An 18,327-nucleotide genomic window follows, 5' to 3' on the forward strand; every position below is an offset into this window, starting at 1 on the left:
CTGATATGTTGCAGGATGAAAAATAGAGGACTCAACTAATTGGTGTCCTTTGAGCTTTAGCGGGTGGGCTTAATGGAGCCTTGGGGACCTTTCACATTTTCTCCTTTGTCCTACTAGTTTCACAGACCACAGGGGGCTTAGAGTGAGCGCCAGTTGGTGTCTGTGCTGCTCAGTATGACGGCCACTAGCCATGTGTGTCTATTTAATTTTAATTATTTAAAATTAAATAACGTTGAATTTCAGTCCTTAGTCATGCTAGCCACACGTGGCCAATGCCCACCATATTAGAGAGTGCAGATTTGGTTTGAGCATTTCTATTACCGTAGAAAGGGCCACTGGACAGCACAGTCTTCGAGTACTGTGGAGAGGATGATCTACATTATTGTCATTGATGCTGTTGAGCATCATTTGACAGCAACTCCAGACATGCTCCAAATACAGAACTGGATGTGGCCTTCCTTATTCTGCCAAGCTTACACAAATATGTCCTGTAACTTATTCCTTTCAGAATTGTTAGAATTACTGTAATACGATTGAAGAAATGCTCAGAGATCTATTTCCAGCAGAGAAATGGACTCGAAGCTAATTAAAATTCTACATTTGCTCACTGGAAAATCTGAGCTCTTGCTGGATTCACCTTCCCACACTGTCTCCAAATAGAATACAAGTCACACACGTGTCATGCAGCCTTAATCTATTTGAGACATTCCATGACACCACCTGAGCCTTCATCAATTTATACCTTAACCTCAGGAGGACAGGTACGTTCAGGAACCTGAGATGTTGGCACAAACAGACTCTCATTAAAAAAAAAAAAAATCCCAGCTCATTGAACTGATGAGCTAGTTATCCTATGTTCTGAGCTCAGAATAGCAAATGAAGAAGACACAGATCGAAGATACTTCAGCTGAATGTTATATAAAAGTCATGTCAAGGTGTGATGAATAATGCATTAGTGATTCCTTGATTTTTATTATGTGCCAGCCTAAGAATGTGATTCCTGCCTGGAGATTTCCATAATAATAATACTAATAGCGTTTATGCATTACCACTGATCCCTGTAACGACTCTGCAAGGTAGGCGGCATTTTCCACATCTTGCAGATGAGGAAACTGAGGCTCAGGGAGGTGGGGTTAGTGGTGCAGCAGGAGTTGAACTCCAGGCTGATTTGGTGGGGTCGCCCATCACCAGTGTTGGTCTGGAATGCGCAAGCCTCTGTCCCCAGCACCTGGGACAGTGGGGTAGGGGAGTCAGAGAAACACAGAGAGACAGGGTTGCAGAAGGGACCTCAATGGCCCAGGCTGATGGCATCTTTCCCGTCATCTTCTCTGCACACTGGCCCCTCTGATGACTCTGTGGATCCCGTGGACTGAACCTTGACTTTTACTGACAATGAAACAAAAAATGTGAAACGCTGCATTTTTTCCCCTAATTTGTGGTCAGCGGACTTAACAAGTTTCAAAGAGAAGTTCCTCCTTACTGAAAAACAAACAAATGAGCAAATAGAAACATACACAAGAAAAAACCTGCAAAAAGTATCTGGAATGAATAGTAATCCTATTGCTTACTGATTTGGTCATTTTTTATTATCACTGCTTTAGGCGTGAAGTACTGTCTATGGCTGGGCTTATAGGAGGCTATAAGCTTTCTCCTCTGGGGAACTCAGCTGCTAACCTCACCTCTCCTGAGCATCTCTCATGAGCCAGGCACTTGTGATTCTAGAATGAGAGAGGCACAGCCCTTGACCATGAGGAGCTTGTAGTCTGGCTCGGGAGGCCCACAGGTGAGCAAATAATTAAAACACAGCAGGATAAATGCCCCAATACTCGGAAACGTGAAGTGCAAATGAGAAGAGAACAAAATGCACAATTCTAGCCCCAAGTTCAAAGTCAGAGCAGGTCGGATGGGGAGGCAAGCTCAGCAGCGGGAAGAGATGGAAAGTGGGCCATAAGTTGTTGGGTGGAGCTGAGAAAATACCTCCAAGGCACCTGGGACATTGGCGCCCATTGTTGAGGCCACAGGGCTATGGCAAGGCTGGCCCAGGAATTAATTCAGAACAATAGGTGAAAAAGCCGGTGACTCATTCCCCCAGGGATAGAATCCATTTTAATGATTAGTAAATATCTATCAGCAAAACTGAAAGAGAAGTGAAGAAATGGGTCAGGGACCAGAAAATAACTCGGAGATGAGAGCCATGAACTTGGCCAGCATGGGCAAAACTGGGAACTGCGAGTTCTATGCAGGAAAGAAGAATAGAGGCATGAGCCAGGGAAGGTCCCAGAGTTCTAGAGCACAGAAAATGAACATTAAGTTTGTCCAAGGGACAGAGGGATGCTAAAGAAAAGGACGAGGTGACCAAAGGGACTCAGAACTACACCCTAACTGCAGCTGCACCGGCCCAAATCCGCCCTGGGCTGAAATCCGAATCACTGGGTCCAACAACCTACTCAGGCAATTAATAAAACTAATTTCTGGTGACAACTAGATGTCCTCCTTTGCACTCCCAAATGCGGGACTTGGTGTGCTTGTTTCAGAGAGTGTGGGAGGAGGAAAAGAAGGAAAAAGACTCCAGACCTCAGCGAGATCTGGGAAAGAGAAATTCGGGGAGGAGGTGGGGGGATGGAAACGATGGGGAACAGGTGGGCTAAATTGGCGAGGTGCGTGGGAAAGAAGCTCAGTTAGGAGTGGGCGGCTGGTTTTTCCAAAGGCAAAGATGGTGTCTTAGTCGGGAGAAGGAAAAGAACTGATTTCTTTCCATAAGTCTGCCATGCAGTCCCCTCCAGACTGCATAAGGGAAAATGCAGGTAGAAGTAGCACTTTTCTGCTTTCAACAAAAGGTGAATATTCTATGCACAGTGGCAGCAGCCCTACAGCACCTGGGAAGCTTCGTTCCTTCGTATCTCCCGTATTTCATAGTAGCCTTCCGTAAGCAGTGTTTTGTTTGTTTTTGTTTTTGTTTTGAGATGGAGTCTCTCTCTGTCACCCAGGCTGGATCGCAATGGTGTGATATTGACTTACTGCAACCTCCGCCTCTCTGGATCCTGAGATTCTCCTGCCTCAGTCTCCGAGTAGCTGGAATTATAGGCACCCATCACCATGCGTGGCTAATCTTTGTGTTGTGTTTTTAAGTAGAGACAGGATTTCACCATGTTGGCCAGGTTGGTCTCGAACTCCTGACCTCAAGTGATCTGCCCACCTCAGCCTCCCAAAGTGCTGGGATTACAGGCAGGAGCCACTGTGCCCAGTCCACAGTTGATGAACTTTCATCTTGACTTAACAAAGCAATGACAATGGAGGGAGGCAAGTTCCTAATGATTTTCCTTTATCAACCCCAAAAGAGGAATCACACTCGCTGGGTGCGGTGGCTCACGCCTGTAGTCCCAGCACTTTGGGAGGCTGAAGTGGGCGGATCACCTGAGGTCAGGAGTTCAAGACCAGCCTGAACAACAGGTGAAACCCCACCTCTACTAAAAATACAAAAAAATTAGCCGGGCATGGTGGCAGGTGCCTGTAATCCCAGCTACTCAGGAGGCTGAGGCAGGAGAATTGCTTGAACTCAGGAGGCGGAGGTTGAAGTGAGCCGAGATTGTGCCAGCCTGGGTGACAAGAGCAAAATTCCGTCTCAAAAAAAAAAAGGAATCACACTATCTTTCTTCCTGTGGCATCAACCATCTCATAGTAAATCCTCATGGGCCTAGAAAAATGTTATGTGACCAAGACAGAATCCCATGACGGCCCTAACCTCTTTAGAACAAGATGCTCAAGCTCTCAAGAGAGGACCCAATTAGTGCAAGCAATAGTGGGTCACCCAATAGCTATACAAGCAAGAAGTTTAGCGTTGATTTTGGAGACTTTTGCAAAAGGACTTGGATCTACAAATACTTGCTGAACCTCTGAGCTAGACTCTATCCCCAGGGTTCCCATGGCTTCAGTGGTGCCAACCAGAGTTAAGCCCTAAGGATCAGAGTTCGGTTCTGATAATAAAAGAGAGCCACATGCAGGGTGCTAGAGCTCAGGACATGATTGTCAGGAGCTCAGGAGCAGAAGGCACCAAACAATCCTCTAAGAGACTCATCATTGATTCAGTGAGCCAGCCAGCCTCTTTCTCAGTTTGCTCTGCAGTCCTGCAGGGGGCCAGCTGTGAGTCTTCCCTCTGTCTCTCACCTCTCCCTGGGCAGCTTCTGTGCACTAGCGATCTACTGAAATGTCAATTTCAAATTATCCGAACTGATGGGGGTGTCCGGATGTGAACACTATCTTGTAAGCAGCCCAAATACATAGACACCAAAAGTTATAGAATGAGTGTGCCACTGGGATCTATGTGGAAAAACTAGGAGAATGCGGGTTTTATCAACGTTTGAACCACGCCCAATGTGAATCAACTCCCTTGCTTATGGATATAGGAGATTGCTTCTCTGGCATGGTCTCAGTATCTACTTCAAGAATGCAGCTGTTTCCCATCTCAAAGTTGGAAAACGCGGTGGTAGACTCAGTATCTAGAACCTTGGTGTATCTGCGAAGTTTGAATTTCTTCCATAGTCTATTATTAGTCTATTTTTTTTTCCAATTGTTTATTGTGGTAAATCCATTATTTTAAAATTTATCCCAAAGCACTATTTTCTGGCTAAAACCCATGACCTACTTAGAGCATTCCACCTTCTTTTCACTTTCAAAATAAGCATAATTTCTTTAGGGATCTTTTACTGCCACAGAATATTCTATTTTTCCATAACACCCCTCCAGAGGTACCAAGCAGAAACATAGTGAATCCTGAGTTGCAGTGGAGAGGCTAACCAGTCAGCGAGGTTCCTTCACTAGCTAGATGATTCACTCCCACCCTCAAATATTGCTCTTGTACCATTCTAGTCCGTGCTCCAGCGGAAGTACAAACCATTACGTGTCACAGGTTTGGAGGGGGGGTGTTTAAAGAGAGTCAAAGCTGGGAACGTTAAAACTCCCAATGCCAAGCACCCAGCACGCTGGCTGGGCGCTGTCATTCATCCTGCCCACAGGAAGGAGAAAGCTTCTTTGTGGAAGACTCTAAGCCACTCATCGTGTGGTCTGCCTGACGTACAACGCTGTGCCTGGGCTCCACGGTGAGACTCTTTCTTGTGCACTGTGTCCCAGGTTTGGTAAACTAAGAACAGCCCATTGGCGCGCTACCTTCTGTTTGCAGGGCTTGGGAGCTAGATGGGAGACTGCGTGGTTGCGGTGGTTTTGACAGCTATAGAATTTCCCAGCTACTTTGCTTTGTCTATCAGCATCAGGCAGGAGGAGCTGCAGTTCCACACCACCATGAGAATGTTTGTCCTTAGTCCTTCCTGCCCCTTTCACTTTCTTTGGGTCCCTGTGCACAGCAACTCTCCGGACAAGCCCCTCCCCTTCCTCTGCTTCATCGGCCATTCTCCTTTCTCCTTCCAGAGGATCCCTAGTGTCATAGAATATCTACTCTTTGCTTTTAGACCTAAAGTAGATAAGCTTTAAAGAACTTGCAAAGAGTTCAAAATATAGTTACTTTTTAAAAATATATATTTTGGGGGTGGGGAGTGGGGAATGGAGTCTTGCTCTGTCACCCAGGCTAGAGTGCAATGGCGTGATCTTGGCTCACTGTAACCTCCGCCTCCAGGATTTAAGAGATTCTCCTGCCTCAGCCCCCTCGAGCAGCTGGAATTACAGGCACCTGCCACCATGCCTGGCTAACTTTTGTATTTTTAGTAGAGACAGGGTTTTGCCATTTTGTCCAGGCTGGTCTCAAACTCCTGACCTCAGGTGATCTACCCACCTTGGCCTCCCAAAGTGCTGGGATTACAGGTGTGAGCCACTGCACCCAGCCTTAAAACAAAAAAAGTTTAAAACTTAGTGCAAAGTAGAGAAAATATTATAAACCACAATTAATGAAGAGTTTCAACTGTTTTTAGTATTTTGCCTGTCTTATTTAAAGCAATTCTCTGGCATCAAAGTATTATGTCCATAGATAATTACATATGTATCCCTAAATAGACAAGGACTTAAATAATCATAAAATTATTTAAAATATAGTTATTGAGGCTAAGGTGGGAGGATTGCTTAAGCCCAGGAGTTCAAGACCAGTCTGGGCAATATAGTAAGACTTCGTTAAAAACTAAAAATAAAAAACAAAGAATAGTTGTTGCTATTATGAGGAAATTGAAGTCGTTGATAAAGTTATGTTTTCACATCTTCCCACCTTCCTCCCTCCTACGTCCCTCCAAGAAAAATGTGACGCCGGTTCGCATGTGTTGTTGTAACCTATCTTTATCCTCTCAGCCTTGTATTCGACAAGAGCTTCCTTTAAAGACAAATTTAGGAAGAAATTCCATTATGCTATTAGAATCTCTTCCAGAATCACATCTATTTTTGAATTTTTTTTTCTTAGCTCTGTTTAGTGATCTCTTAATGATGCCAAACAACTGTCAGAAATCATATTACAAAGCCTCTCATAGAGTCCGTCGTCTTGAAGCTACCATATTGTTACTCCTCCAGAGTTTTGATGGTTTTATTTAGCCATGAAGATGATGACCAGCCCGTGCACCTGTGGTCTGAATAAGTCAGTGGGTCTGGAAGATTAATGAGCTTGGCCCAGCCTGGCAACGGGAGGCCCAGCCACACACCCTGTTGTATTCCAAGGCTTTGCCTGCATCCGGCTGGCATTGCTAATCCTGCTGTGGGGTTCGGCTCCAGTTCCCTCCCTCGCTCCCCCATCTTATTTATCAATAGTATGTGAATTAGAGCAGAAGCTAACAGACAGACAATGAGCTGGAAGCGGCCAATCCTTCCACCTCGGGAGGACAGCTGTGTCCCAGAGGCCTGGAGGCTCCACGTTCCCCACAGTGACTTGGTTTTCAGCTTTTAGGGTCCTGCGTGTCGTGGTCTGATAGGACTTTGGACTGAATATGGAAAGGGATTTAGGAGTAGATGAATAAGATGTAGAATGTTCTCATCTTTTCTTTTGTTTTTCATTTCTTTTTTTTTTTTTTTGAGACGGAGTTTCGCTCTTGTTACCCAGGCTGGAGTCCAATGGCGCGATCTCGGCTCACCGCAACCTCCGCCTCCTGGGTTCAGGCAATTCTCCTGCCTCAGCCTCCTGAGTAGCTGGGATTACAGGCACGAGCCACCATGCCCAGCTAATTTTTTGTATTTTTAGTAGAGATGGGGTTTCACCATGTTGACCAGGATGGTCTCGATCTCTTGACCTCATGATCCACCCACCTCAGCCTCCCAAAGTGCTGGGATTACAGGCGTGAGCCACCACGCCCGGCCCTCTTTTTTTCATTTCTTTTCTTTTGAGTCTCACTCTATCACCCAGGCTGGAGTGCACTGGCACAATCTCGGCTCATTGCAACCTTCAGCTCCAGGTTGAAGTGATTCTCCTGCCTCAGCCTTCCGAGTAGCTGGGATTACAGGTGCCCACCACTACACCAGGCTAATTTTTTTATTTTTAATAGAGACAGGGTTTCACCATGTTGGCTAGGCTGGTCTCGAACTCCTGACCTCAAGTGATCCACCCGCCTTGGCCTTTCAAAGTGTTGGGATTACAGGTGTGAGCCACCACACCTGGCCTGTACAAACATTTTCTTCTCTAAAGTTCTGGAAGCAGTGTACAAGTAACCAAATAGTGCTCGTGATGGTTTGGGAGCGATGTCCTCTTAGGGCATTTTTTGTGTCATTAGCTTCAGAAACAAAGGAATATAAAGAACACCATTTGTCATATTGCTGGGCTCAGCAGCCGTTTGGGTAGTAACCTATAAACTAAAGATGATAGCATTTAGCTAAATAAGCACCATCAGGTGGAGAAGGAAAATGACCACGTATTCTCTAGCTGTTGGTGTAAGTGAGCCAGGTTATATGGACACCACATTCTTTTTGACCATTTTCACGGACATAATTGGGAACAAAATAAATCAGTCATTTTGGATTTATTTTGAAACAATCATGATTTCATGCATTGTGAATCACTTTTATACAGCGGAGCTGATGTGTATGTGTGTGTGGGTACTTTAAAAACCTTAAAATACAGAAAAGCCTCGCTGTTCACTAGACATCTGGCATCCGCTGCTCTATTCCAAGTGATTAACTCATCTGCAATGACTTCTTACCCCTCTGGATAAATCAGACAGTGTCACTGGCTACAAGAATGGTGGTGGTAACCCTGTATTCTATGAACAATTATCTAATGAACTCTAGATATTTTTATGTATTTCAGAAGGGACTTCTGAAAAGGTCTTCCAACATTTCTATCCCTGACAGCCATTAGTAGCAACTAAAAGAAAAAACACGGAAGAAGCCTCCACACTTCACACCCTCTATCCCTGATGTTCTGTGGGATCTGACAGATGGGAACACAGCAGTAGTTTGCAAGTGACTGCCAAATGGGGCAGCGAGACTGAGCAGGGTGAGAAGAGGTGTTATTCAATTGCTGGAAGACAGATGCTCTTCTCCGAGCCTCCGCCTTCTCTCCAGCAGCTGTTCCCCGACACCATTGCAGCGCGGTTGCTCTCACCAGGTAGAAGAAACTGGAGCCAGAAGGCCCACCAAGGGAAGAAAACTCTCAGCGCCTTCATTTTGCAGAGGATGAAATCTTGATGCATAGCAGGAAAATGACTTTACCAAGGACATGGCACAGCCTCAACCCCCAGCCCAGGGCTCAATCCGTCACACCTCCAGTGATTCACTGCCGCCATAGAACCTAAGAGGGATTTAGAATCTGTAAGCCCTTCTGTCATCAATAGTTTCTAAAATTTCCACTAAAGAGGGGAAATAAAGCTCCATTTTGGGTAATGAGCATTATTTGTGGGTTTTGTTTTGGTTTCTGTTTTTTTGGTGCCAGGAGTCTTGCTCTGTCACCCAGGTTGGAGTGCAGTCCACTGCAACCTCTACCTCCCGGGCTCAAGCGATCCTCCTGCCTCAGCCTCCCGAGTAGCTGGGATTACAGGCATGTGCCACCACACCTGGCTAATTTTTATATATTTTTTAGTAGAGGCGGGTTTCATCATATTGGCTAGGCTGGTCTCAAACGCCTGACCTCAGGTGATCCACCCGCCTCGGTCTCCCTAAGTGCTGGGATTACAGGTGTGAGCCATCACGCCCGGCCAATGAGCATTATTTTTGGACTCTGCCTCTCTCCTTGGGATAGAGATACATTATCTGTGCCTTGTTTTCTTTTCTTCCCATGGACTTCATCCAGTTCCTGCCTTTGGTTTATTGTATTTCAGAATCTTATTATTTTTTAAAAGAGAAAGAAACTGAAATTGAATCAAGGCCTTTATCTTGCTATCTCCCAAACTATTTGATTTAAAACCCAAGCACTAAGCTGACCCATCTCTCTGCTTGCTCTGAGTAAACAAATGAATCCGGAGGCCTGCAGTGAGAACTCCTACAGCTTTGGCTGCGACCATCAGGCTCTGGGAACAGGGGTGTGTGCTGGAACTCCCAGGGTGACTGTTTTATCTGGAACTTCCCATGGGGAGAACGATTGCCTTGTTTTCTATTCTAATGCTAATGACCTATCTTGGGGAGTTCGAAGCTGGACCAACCCTCAAACTGACTTCCCAGTTCTAGTTTTCACACTCAGCCTACTTTGCTTTTTCACCAGACCCACTCTCCACCTTCACTAATTCTAGGTAAAAATGTACAGAAGTCCAGTAAGGTTTCAGATACCATGCCAGACCTTTTCCACTAGGAATGAAAAAGTAATACCTACCTCCCCACCCCGCCTTTTCTCTTCCTGCATGCAGAATCAGTTGAGTTGGGCAATTGTATTACAGAAAAACATGAGTGGAGAATAATGCTTCAGTCTGCTGGCCAAATGAGCTTGTTAATTCCATGCTCCTAAAAGAGATATACTTTCCCTGCCATGGGCAGTGTTACTGCTAAACCATCACAGGCCACCCTCCTTGAGAACTGGCCAAGATGTGTACTAACTGGTACATCCTAACAGACAGAGGATAGGGTGCTGGACTGTGTTCAGCTCCTTCTCCAAGACTTTTAAATTTATTTTTATTTTTTTATTTTTGAGATGGAGTCTCCCTCTGACGCCCTCAGGCTAGAGTGCAACGGCGTGATCTCGGCTCACTGCAACCTCTGCCTTCCAGGTTCAAGCGGTTCTCCCTCCTTAGCCTCCTAAGTAGCTGGGGTTACAGGCACCCACCATCATGCCCAGCTAACTTTTGTATTTTTGTAGAGACAGAGTTTCACCATGTTGGCCAGGCTAGTCTTGAACTCCTGACCTCAGATGATCTACCCGCCTTGGCCTCCCAAAGTGCTGGGATTACAGGCGTGAACTGCCTCGGCCAACCTCCTCCCAGACTTGACAATTGGATGCCACTTGGCCTCTTCGCCTGGGGAAGAGTTTATAAAAAAGTGGAGGAGTCTGGAGCGAGACTCTATCTCACTAACAGGAATAAAGGTTCCCCTACCACAGTGTTCTTTCTTTTTTGAGATGGAGTTTTGCTCTTGTTGCCCAGGCTGTAATGCAGTGGTGCCATCTCGGCTCACCGTAACTTCCGCCTCCCAGGTTCAAGCAATTCTCCTGCCTCAGTCTCCCAAGTAGCTGGGATTACAGGCATGCACCACCATGCTCAGCTAAGTTTGTATTTTTAATAGAGATGGGGCTTCTCCATGTTGATCAGGCTGGTCTCGAACTTCGGACATCAGGTGATCCGCCCACCTCGGCCTCCCAAAGTGCTGGGATTACAGGCGTGAACTACCATGCCCGGCCACACTGTGTTCTTAATTGGGAAGAGCCAAGACTCCCCTCACCCCAAGTCTCTGGACCTTGAGTCTAGGGTTCAGTTTACTATATTTATCCCACGGTAATAGGTGACAGCAGGAGCTCTTTAGCAAGAAATAGAAAGATACCAGCACTAAGAAATCTGCTCTTCACTTTTTTTTTTCTTTGAGGCAGAGTCTTGCTCTGTCACCAGGTGCCAGGCTGGAGTACAGTGGTGCAATCTTGGCTCATTGCAATCTCCACTCCTGGGTTCAAGTAATTCTCCTGCTTCAGCCTCCCTAGTAGCTGGGACTACAGGCGCACACCACCACGCCCAGCTAATTTTTGTATTTTTTTTAGTAGAGACAGGGTTTCACCATGTTGGCCAGGATGATCTCTATCTCTTGACCTCGTGATCTGCCCGCCTCGGCCTCCCGAAGCGCTGGGATTACAGGCTTGAGCCACCGTGCCCAGCCCACTCTTCACTTTTAAAAAAGAGAAAATATCAGCAAACCTTTTAGAAAACTATTTCTGACTTCTTGGGCTGATCTAACTTCTTCGTTTATAAAAGGTACAGGTGCACTTTCAAATCACATGCATCACACTGGAAAGAGTTTGGATCTACGGTTTGAAAAGGCTTGGTGGACAGCCCCACCATCTCTTCATCCAGCGTATGTGCTCTGAAAAGTATTGCGGTTAAAAAAGCAAGGATGACTTTCGTTTGTTGGAACAAGGCATCGAACAACTTTTTTCATTAGTAGAATTGGATTTCCACCCAGGGAGGATGGTAATTAATGATCAGGATTTGTGACATAGCTTTCAGCCTGCTGAATTCACTGCTGAAAATCCAAAGCTGAAGAAATTGGTGCATTCAAACCCAGAACTTACCCTTCCATCTACTGACATCATCCTGTAGGCAGCTGCAAACCAAAAGAAGGACGCTCTCGACTGGATTGTCTGATGCAGCTCATTTCAAACTCAGTAGTAGCTTCTGCCTTCTGCCCTGTCAGTAAAATGCTCCCTTCGGGATAATGCCCTACACAGCTGACATGCTGGTTGCATGAATCTGTCCACTCAGGGTGTGGAGGGAAAAAGTTCAATGTATAAAAGAGGCAGACAATAAGCAGACTTTGTTTCTAGATTTTTTTTAAAGATAATCAATAGTGTACTTTGTGCATTTTTCTTTTTTGAGAAAACGTTATTTTAGAAATAATTTTTTAAATGTAGTTGTTTTAAATTTAAAGTTTAATTTAAAAATTTTAAGAACTAAATTTTTAAATTTTAGAAGTTATATTTAAAAATTTATTTTAATTTTTGGTGATAGTTTAATGCTGAAAAAAGTCTAACTTTCCCATTTTCCGAAGAGTTAACAGACATATACAGAGTTTTATAAATTTTGCCTACAATTCACCCAGTTTGTCACATAATTTTGAATTTTAGTATTTCAAAAGAGTTCATTTAAACAAATAGACTTTCTAGGGGAAGGACGGGATTGGTGTTTGAAACTGGCTAAACAAATGCTAGGGAATGTCATAGATTCCTGCTAAGCAGACGTGTAGGGCATCAGGCAGTTCGAGGACTGGACATCACCTTAAACCCATGGGCACTATTAGGACAACAGAATAGGTAACTGAGTCATGGTGGATGCTAGAGATCAGGACTCTGCTCAGTTGCAAAGTGGCTGGAGGGCCACTTTTTTTTTTCCTTGAGATGGAGTCTTGCTCTGTTGGCCAGGCTGGAGTGCGATGGTGTGATCTCGGCTCACTGCAACCTCCACCTCCTGGGTTCAAGCGATTTTCCTGCCTCAGCCTCCTGAGTAACTGGGATTACAGGTGTGTGCCACCACGCCTGGCAAATGTTTTGTATTTTTAGTAGAGATGGGGTTTCACCATGTTGGCCAGGCTAGTCTCGAACTCCTGACCTTGTGATATGCCCACCTCGGCCTCCCAAAGTGCTGGGATTATGGGCATGAGCCACCGCGCCTGGCGAGGGCCACTTTTTTAGGCTCAACCCATTGCTTCCCATTTCTACTGCCCACTCCCACACATGATTCCCCATATACATCTTTGGTCTTGAAACCAGTTCTCGGTTTTTGGCTTATAACTCACATTGCCCTTCTCTGGGAAGCTCTTTCTTCCTCCCATCATGAAAGGGCATCTCATCCTTGTCAAGTAGCTTTTCATGATCACGTAGCTTTTATATAAAAGATAAACGTAGAAATACGAGTGAAATGTAAAGACCAATACAAAGTCACAAAGTCATTTTATGTAAGCCTGCTTTTCCCCTGATGTTCCAATTTGAGGCAAGCTGACACCAAGTGTATAAATCACACCAAAAAGCAATCAGGTTACTCCTTTAAAATAGGGAAAAATATAAAACCAAACCTGAGTTCATGAAGAAACCAAAAAATTAAAACAAGAAAGGTTATATAACCGCAAGAAACAAAACGGCTCTTATATCAGGATTCTTTATTTTATTAATGTGATGGCAAACCAGTTTGAAAACTGTGTGAATGTATAAACAAGATGAACTTAGATCAAGTGACTCTGATTACTTCCAGAGTGCAAATAATTGCTGTATGTATTCACCAGCGTTTTCCAGAGAAGCAGAACCAATAGGATGTGTGTGGGTGGGTGGATGGATGGATGGTAGAAATTGGATTTATTGTAAGAAATCGGCTCATGCCATCGTGGGGGCTGACAAGTTGCAAGATCTTTAGGGTGAGCTGGGAATCCTAAAATCCAGGAGAGCCGATGGTATACAGGTATACATTCCGATCTGATCGCCAGCAGGCCTGAGACCTGGAAGAGTCAGTGTTCACCTTGAGTTTGAAGGTGGGAAAAAGCCAAAATCCCAGTTCAAAGGCCAAGACAGGAGGAATTCTCCGTTATTTAGGACAAAGTCAGTCTTTTTGTTCTACTGAGGCCTCAACTGTGGACTGAGGCCTCCACCCACATTAGGGAGGGTGATTGGCTGTACTCAAGTCTACCAACTTAAACGTTCAGCTCATCCAAAAATAGCCTCACAGAAACACACAGAAGAATGTTTGACCAATAACTGGGCCACTCCTTGATTCAGTAAGCTGACACATAAAATTAATCATCACATTAGATTTTATATCAAGTCAAATTTATTTATCTTTCTCACTTCTTGAATAATAGTGAAGTTTTCAGATTCTGTAAAATTGCTTTGCCTATTTGCACGTTTTCTTTTTTCTTCCTTTATTTCTTCCTTTCTTTTCCCTCCCTCCCTTCCTTTTTTCCTTCCTTCCTCCCTCCCTCCCTCCTCCCCTTCCTCCCTTTCCTTCCTTCCTTCTTTCCTCCCCCTCCCTTCCTTTCTTTTTCTCTTTTCTTTTTTCTTTCTTTTCTTTCTTTCTCCTTCCTTCCTTCCCTCCTTCCTTCCTCCCTCCCTCCCTTTCTTCTCTTTCTTTCTTGCTTTCTGCCCCTCTGTGTCTGTCTCTGTTTCTCTCTGTCTCTTTCTCTCTTTTTTTCATTCGCTCTGCTACCCAAGCTGGAGTGCAATGCCGAGATCATTCCTCACTGCAGCTCCGAATTCCTGGGCTCAAGCTATCCTCTCACCTCAACCTCCTGAGTTGGGACTACAGGTGTGCACCACTATGCCCAGCTATTTTTATGTTTTTGTAGAGATGGGGTCTCACTATGCTGCCCAGGCTGGTTTGCAACTCATGGGCTCAAGTGATCCTTCTGCCTTGGCCTCTCAAACTTTTGAGATTACAAGTATGAGTCATCATGCTCAGCCGCCCTTGCTTTCCTATGGCTTGAACACCTATGTTTCTGATTCATGCCTGACTTGTGCTAGTGCTGATGGACAGAAGTTTCGTTTCATTTCCATGTCAAACTATGAATTGCATTATTTAAAGATAGATTTGATGGCTCAGCAAATAGGCATTTTAGCTTAACTATGATAGTACTTTTAGCTGTCTCTAGACTCTGTATTCTGTGGTATACAAAGAACTCTGCTGTCTCTGTTGAGTAGAACAGGACATCCACCAATCTATTTGTTTACCTTGAGAACTGTTTGTGGTCATGCAACATGTTGTTTAAAGATTTTTTATCAAAACATTTTACTTAGTAGATCCACATGAAAATACACATACAGAAAATCTGACATGAGTGACTATTTATAGAACCATTCCTTTAGAAAACGACTGCTCAGTATTTGATGGAGGTGGTAGAAAGGATAAAGGAGAGGAGACTTGACTCCAGCTTTTGTTCTGACTCTAAATCGTTGTCTGACCTTGGATAAACCATCGCATCATCTCTAGTGATGTCTAAGGGTTTCTCTGGTTCCGGAAATCTCTCCTTCTATAAAATTGGAGATTATTTTTTCCTTCTTCTCATGGTTAAGAAAAGAAATAAAAGATTCCACAAATAGGGACAAGAAAACTATGTGTATTTGGAAAATCCTGGAAATTTACACCATTTAATTCCAAATCAATTGTATCATTTTTTTTTCTTTTTTTTTTTTTAATGGAGTGTCGCTCTGTTGCCAGGCTAGAGTGCAGTGGCAAGATCTCTCTGCAACCTCCACCTCTTGGGTTCAAGCGATTCTCCTGCCTCAGCCTCCCAAGTAGCTGGGACTACAGGTGTGCCCACTATGCCCAGCATGTCACCATGCTCAGCCAATTTTTTTTTTTTTTTTTTTGAGACAGAGCTTCAGTCTTGTTGCCCAGGCTGGAGTGCAATGGCATGATCTCGGCTCACCACAACCTTCATCTCCCGGGTTCAAGGGATTCTTCTGCCTCAGCCTCCCAAGTAGCTGGGATTATAGGCATGTGCCACCACGCCTGGCTAATTTTGTATTTTTAATAGAAATGGGGTTTCACTATGTTGGCCAAGCTGTTCTTGAATTCCCGACCTCCAGGTGATCTGCCCGCCTCAGCCTCCCAAAGTGCTGGGATTACAGGTGTGAGCAACTGTACCTGGCCTAATTTTTGTATTTTTAGTAGAGACTGGGTTTCATCATGTTGGCCAGGATGTTCTCAATCTCTTGACCTGATGATCAGCCCACCACGGCCTCCCCGAGTGCTGGGATAACAGGCCTGAGTCACTGCGCCTTTTAAAATACACTTTCAATTAGGTTTTGTGTCATTTGCTTAGAGAATCATATGAATTTGTATTTATTTTATTTCTTGCAGTTTGTGAGTTGTCATAGTTTTTCCATGCCAGGTTTTTTTACAAAATAATCCATAGCCTAAGGTATTAGATTAAGTGAGAGCTTTTCTTAGCACTACCTGAGAACTAACTCTATTTTTCATCCTACGGGAAGCTGGATTTGACAGCTGATGGATCTGTTTTGTTCTAAAACTACCATCTGTTCCAAGGCACTTTTTAAGGTTTTAATCATCACCACTATGTGTGAGATATAAATATATATTCATAATAATTCATTTCAAGGAAAAAGGTAAAAGCACATATTTAAACAAATATAGCTTAGACATAAAAGATATAATTAAACAAATGTAGCTCAGTTTAAATTTCAGCAAATAAGAAAGTTTAATGTAACCACTGACTCTCTAGCTATAAACACATTTGATCTAAAGGATCTAATGCTAAAGGAGGTTCTTAGTGCAACAGAATTGTAGGCGATACTGGAGGTTATAATACTACACGGCTTCCAAACAAATGTCTACCAATTCAAGGTGCTGCTATGCAGCAGATGGGAGTGATCCCTTTAGGAGCAGCTCTCAGGGACACGGGTTTCTTTTCTAGACAGGGGCATGTTGGTACTGCTGCTGGTACCTGCTGGCATTTAAATCTTGGGCTCAGGAGGCCAGGTGTAGAGGCTCACACCTGTAATCTCAGCACTTTGGGAGGCTGAGGTGAGTGGATCACTTAAAGCCAAGAGTTCAAGACCAGCCTGGCCAACATGGTGAAACCCCATCTCTACTAAAAATACAAAAATCGGCCAGGCATCATGGCGTGTGCCTGTAGACCCAGCTACTCAGGAGGCTGAGGCACAATAATTGCTTGAACCAGGGAGGTGGCGATTGCAGCAAGCAGAGAATGTGCCACTGCACTCCAGCCTGGGCAACAGAGCAAGACTCTGTCTCAAAAATAAAAAAATAAATAAATTTTGGGCTTAGATTCAGCTCTATGCCTTCACTTACCCAACTTGTTTGTTCAACCCTTCTTCCAATCCTGTCATTCAATTAGGTATTCCAGTATAAATTGACCAAGATAGTTCAAACTGGGTTTTTGCCCTTTGTAACCAAAGAAATTCCAGATTGACTATAACATATCAAAATATAGCTAACCCCTTTCTGTTCCTTTATTTTTCATGCTCTAGCCAATCTGTTAAACTAGTCCATGGTACATATTCACTAGGTGTCAATAATGTCTTATCCCTTCCAGGTAATACAGATGACTTTTAAGCTTAACCTCAGGAGGCACTTGCCTTCATCTGGGGAACCCCAGATGGTCAGTAGTAAGGAGATTTGGGGTAGAGAAAAGGTATATTCCGTTGTTCTTTAGTGATTTTGGTATAAGTATGCCTGATGCAAGTCTAAAATAGAGCTGCTTTGGTGAGAAGAGAGAATCTGTTTTCCTCTTTCCCTAAACTGAGAACAAGTCATGGAAGATTCTGGTGTCCTGTGCAAAAGAGGCTTTGGGGTCATCTGAGTAGCAGACAGCATGGACAAGAAGATGCCGCTTGACCATAAGAGGGCAGTTCTTGGAAAGCATGCAGCACATGCAGGCCTGTGGTTTAATGCTGGGGTTAGCTCCTGGACTTGGGTTGAACAGGGGCACAGGAGTGGATAATAAGGGGACCTTTCCAGAGGGGGAAATGGCCTGTAGAAAGGCTGATGGGGCAGGGGGCCTGGGTCAGTGGCCTGCAGAATGGTGAGACTGGGGGCTGACTGGGGGTGAGTTGATGAATCATGAGGTTGGGAACTTAAAGTTAGGAAGCATGTGATACAAGCATTTGAATTTGACTGTGGATTGACCATAGGTTTGTCAATGGAGAAATGTCATGATCGAAATGAGATTTATGTTAGATTGCTCTCCAGGCTGTGTAGGAAACCTAAGTCAGTAGAGTAAGGCCAACATAAGAGCCCCAGACGTGAGACTACTGCCAAAATTGCAGGAATATATTGGAAGGGATGGGTCAAGAGGATACAAACACAGGACTCAGCAATGACTCACTACTGGGGAAAGAGAGAGAAGGGTGGGAGAGAAGTTGCCTCAAAGCCATGAACCTCAAAAACTGAGAAGAGAGTTGTCTCAGTGCTGCTGTTTGAAGATGGGAAGGAAGGAACAGGCAGTAAGAGAACCCAACACTAAATATTTAAGAAAAAAGACACAAATGGCGAAACCTGGTTGTGAGGTTTGTTCTTGGGTTCTTGCCGAGTTTAAAAGGAAGAAACTGAGGCCAACACAAGAAGATCCAATATGAAGGGTTTATTCAGGCTCCCAGGCAAGGTTCTGCGGTCCGACAGGAGGGGCCGGAGAAGTCGCACGGACTCCTCTCAGACGTGGGGTTTTATAGGGAGTGAAGGAGCTCGATTGGTTGTGGGAGAGCAGGACTACTATTGGATAAGGTTACAAGCCTTTGTTTGCATACAGGACTCGGCTGCTGTT

General features: G+C 44.4%; 1 protein-coding gene across 4 annotated transcripts in view; it reads left to right on the plus strand.

Annotated features, from left to right (window-relative positions):
* The window catches only part of JCAD (junctional cadherin 5 associated), a 100,748-nt gene that overhangs the window by 13,122 nt on the left and 69,299 nt on the right, over window positions 1–18,327 (plus strand). The window lies entirely within an intron of this gene.

This window comes from Aotus nancymaae, unplaced genomic scaffold, assembly GCF_030222135.1.
Source record: "Aotus nancymaae isolate 86718 unplaced genomic scaffold, 86718_ANA_hifiasm-v0.15.2.pri h1tg000077l, whole genome shotgun sequence".
Lineage (NCBI taxonomy): Eukaryota > Metazoa > Chordata > Mammalia > Primates > Aotidae > Aotus > Aotus nancymaae.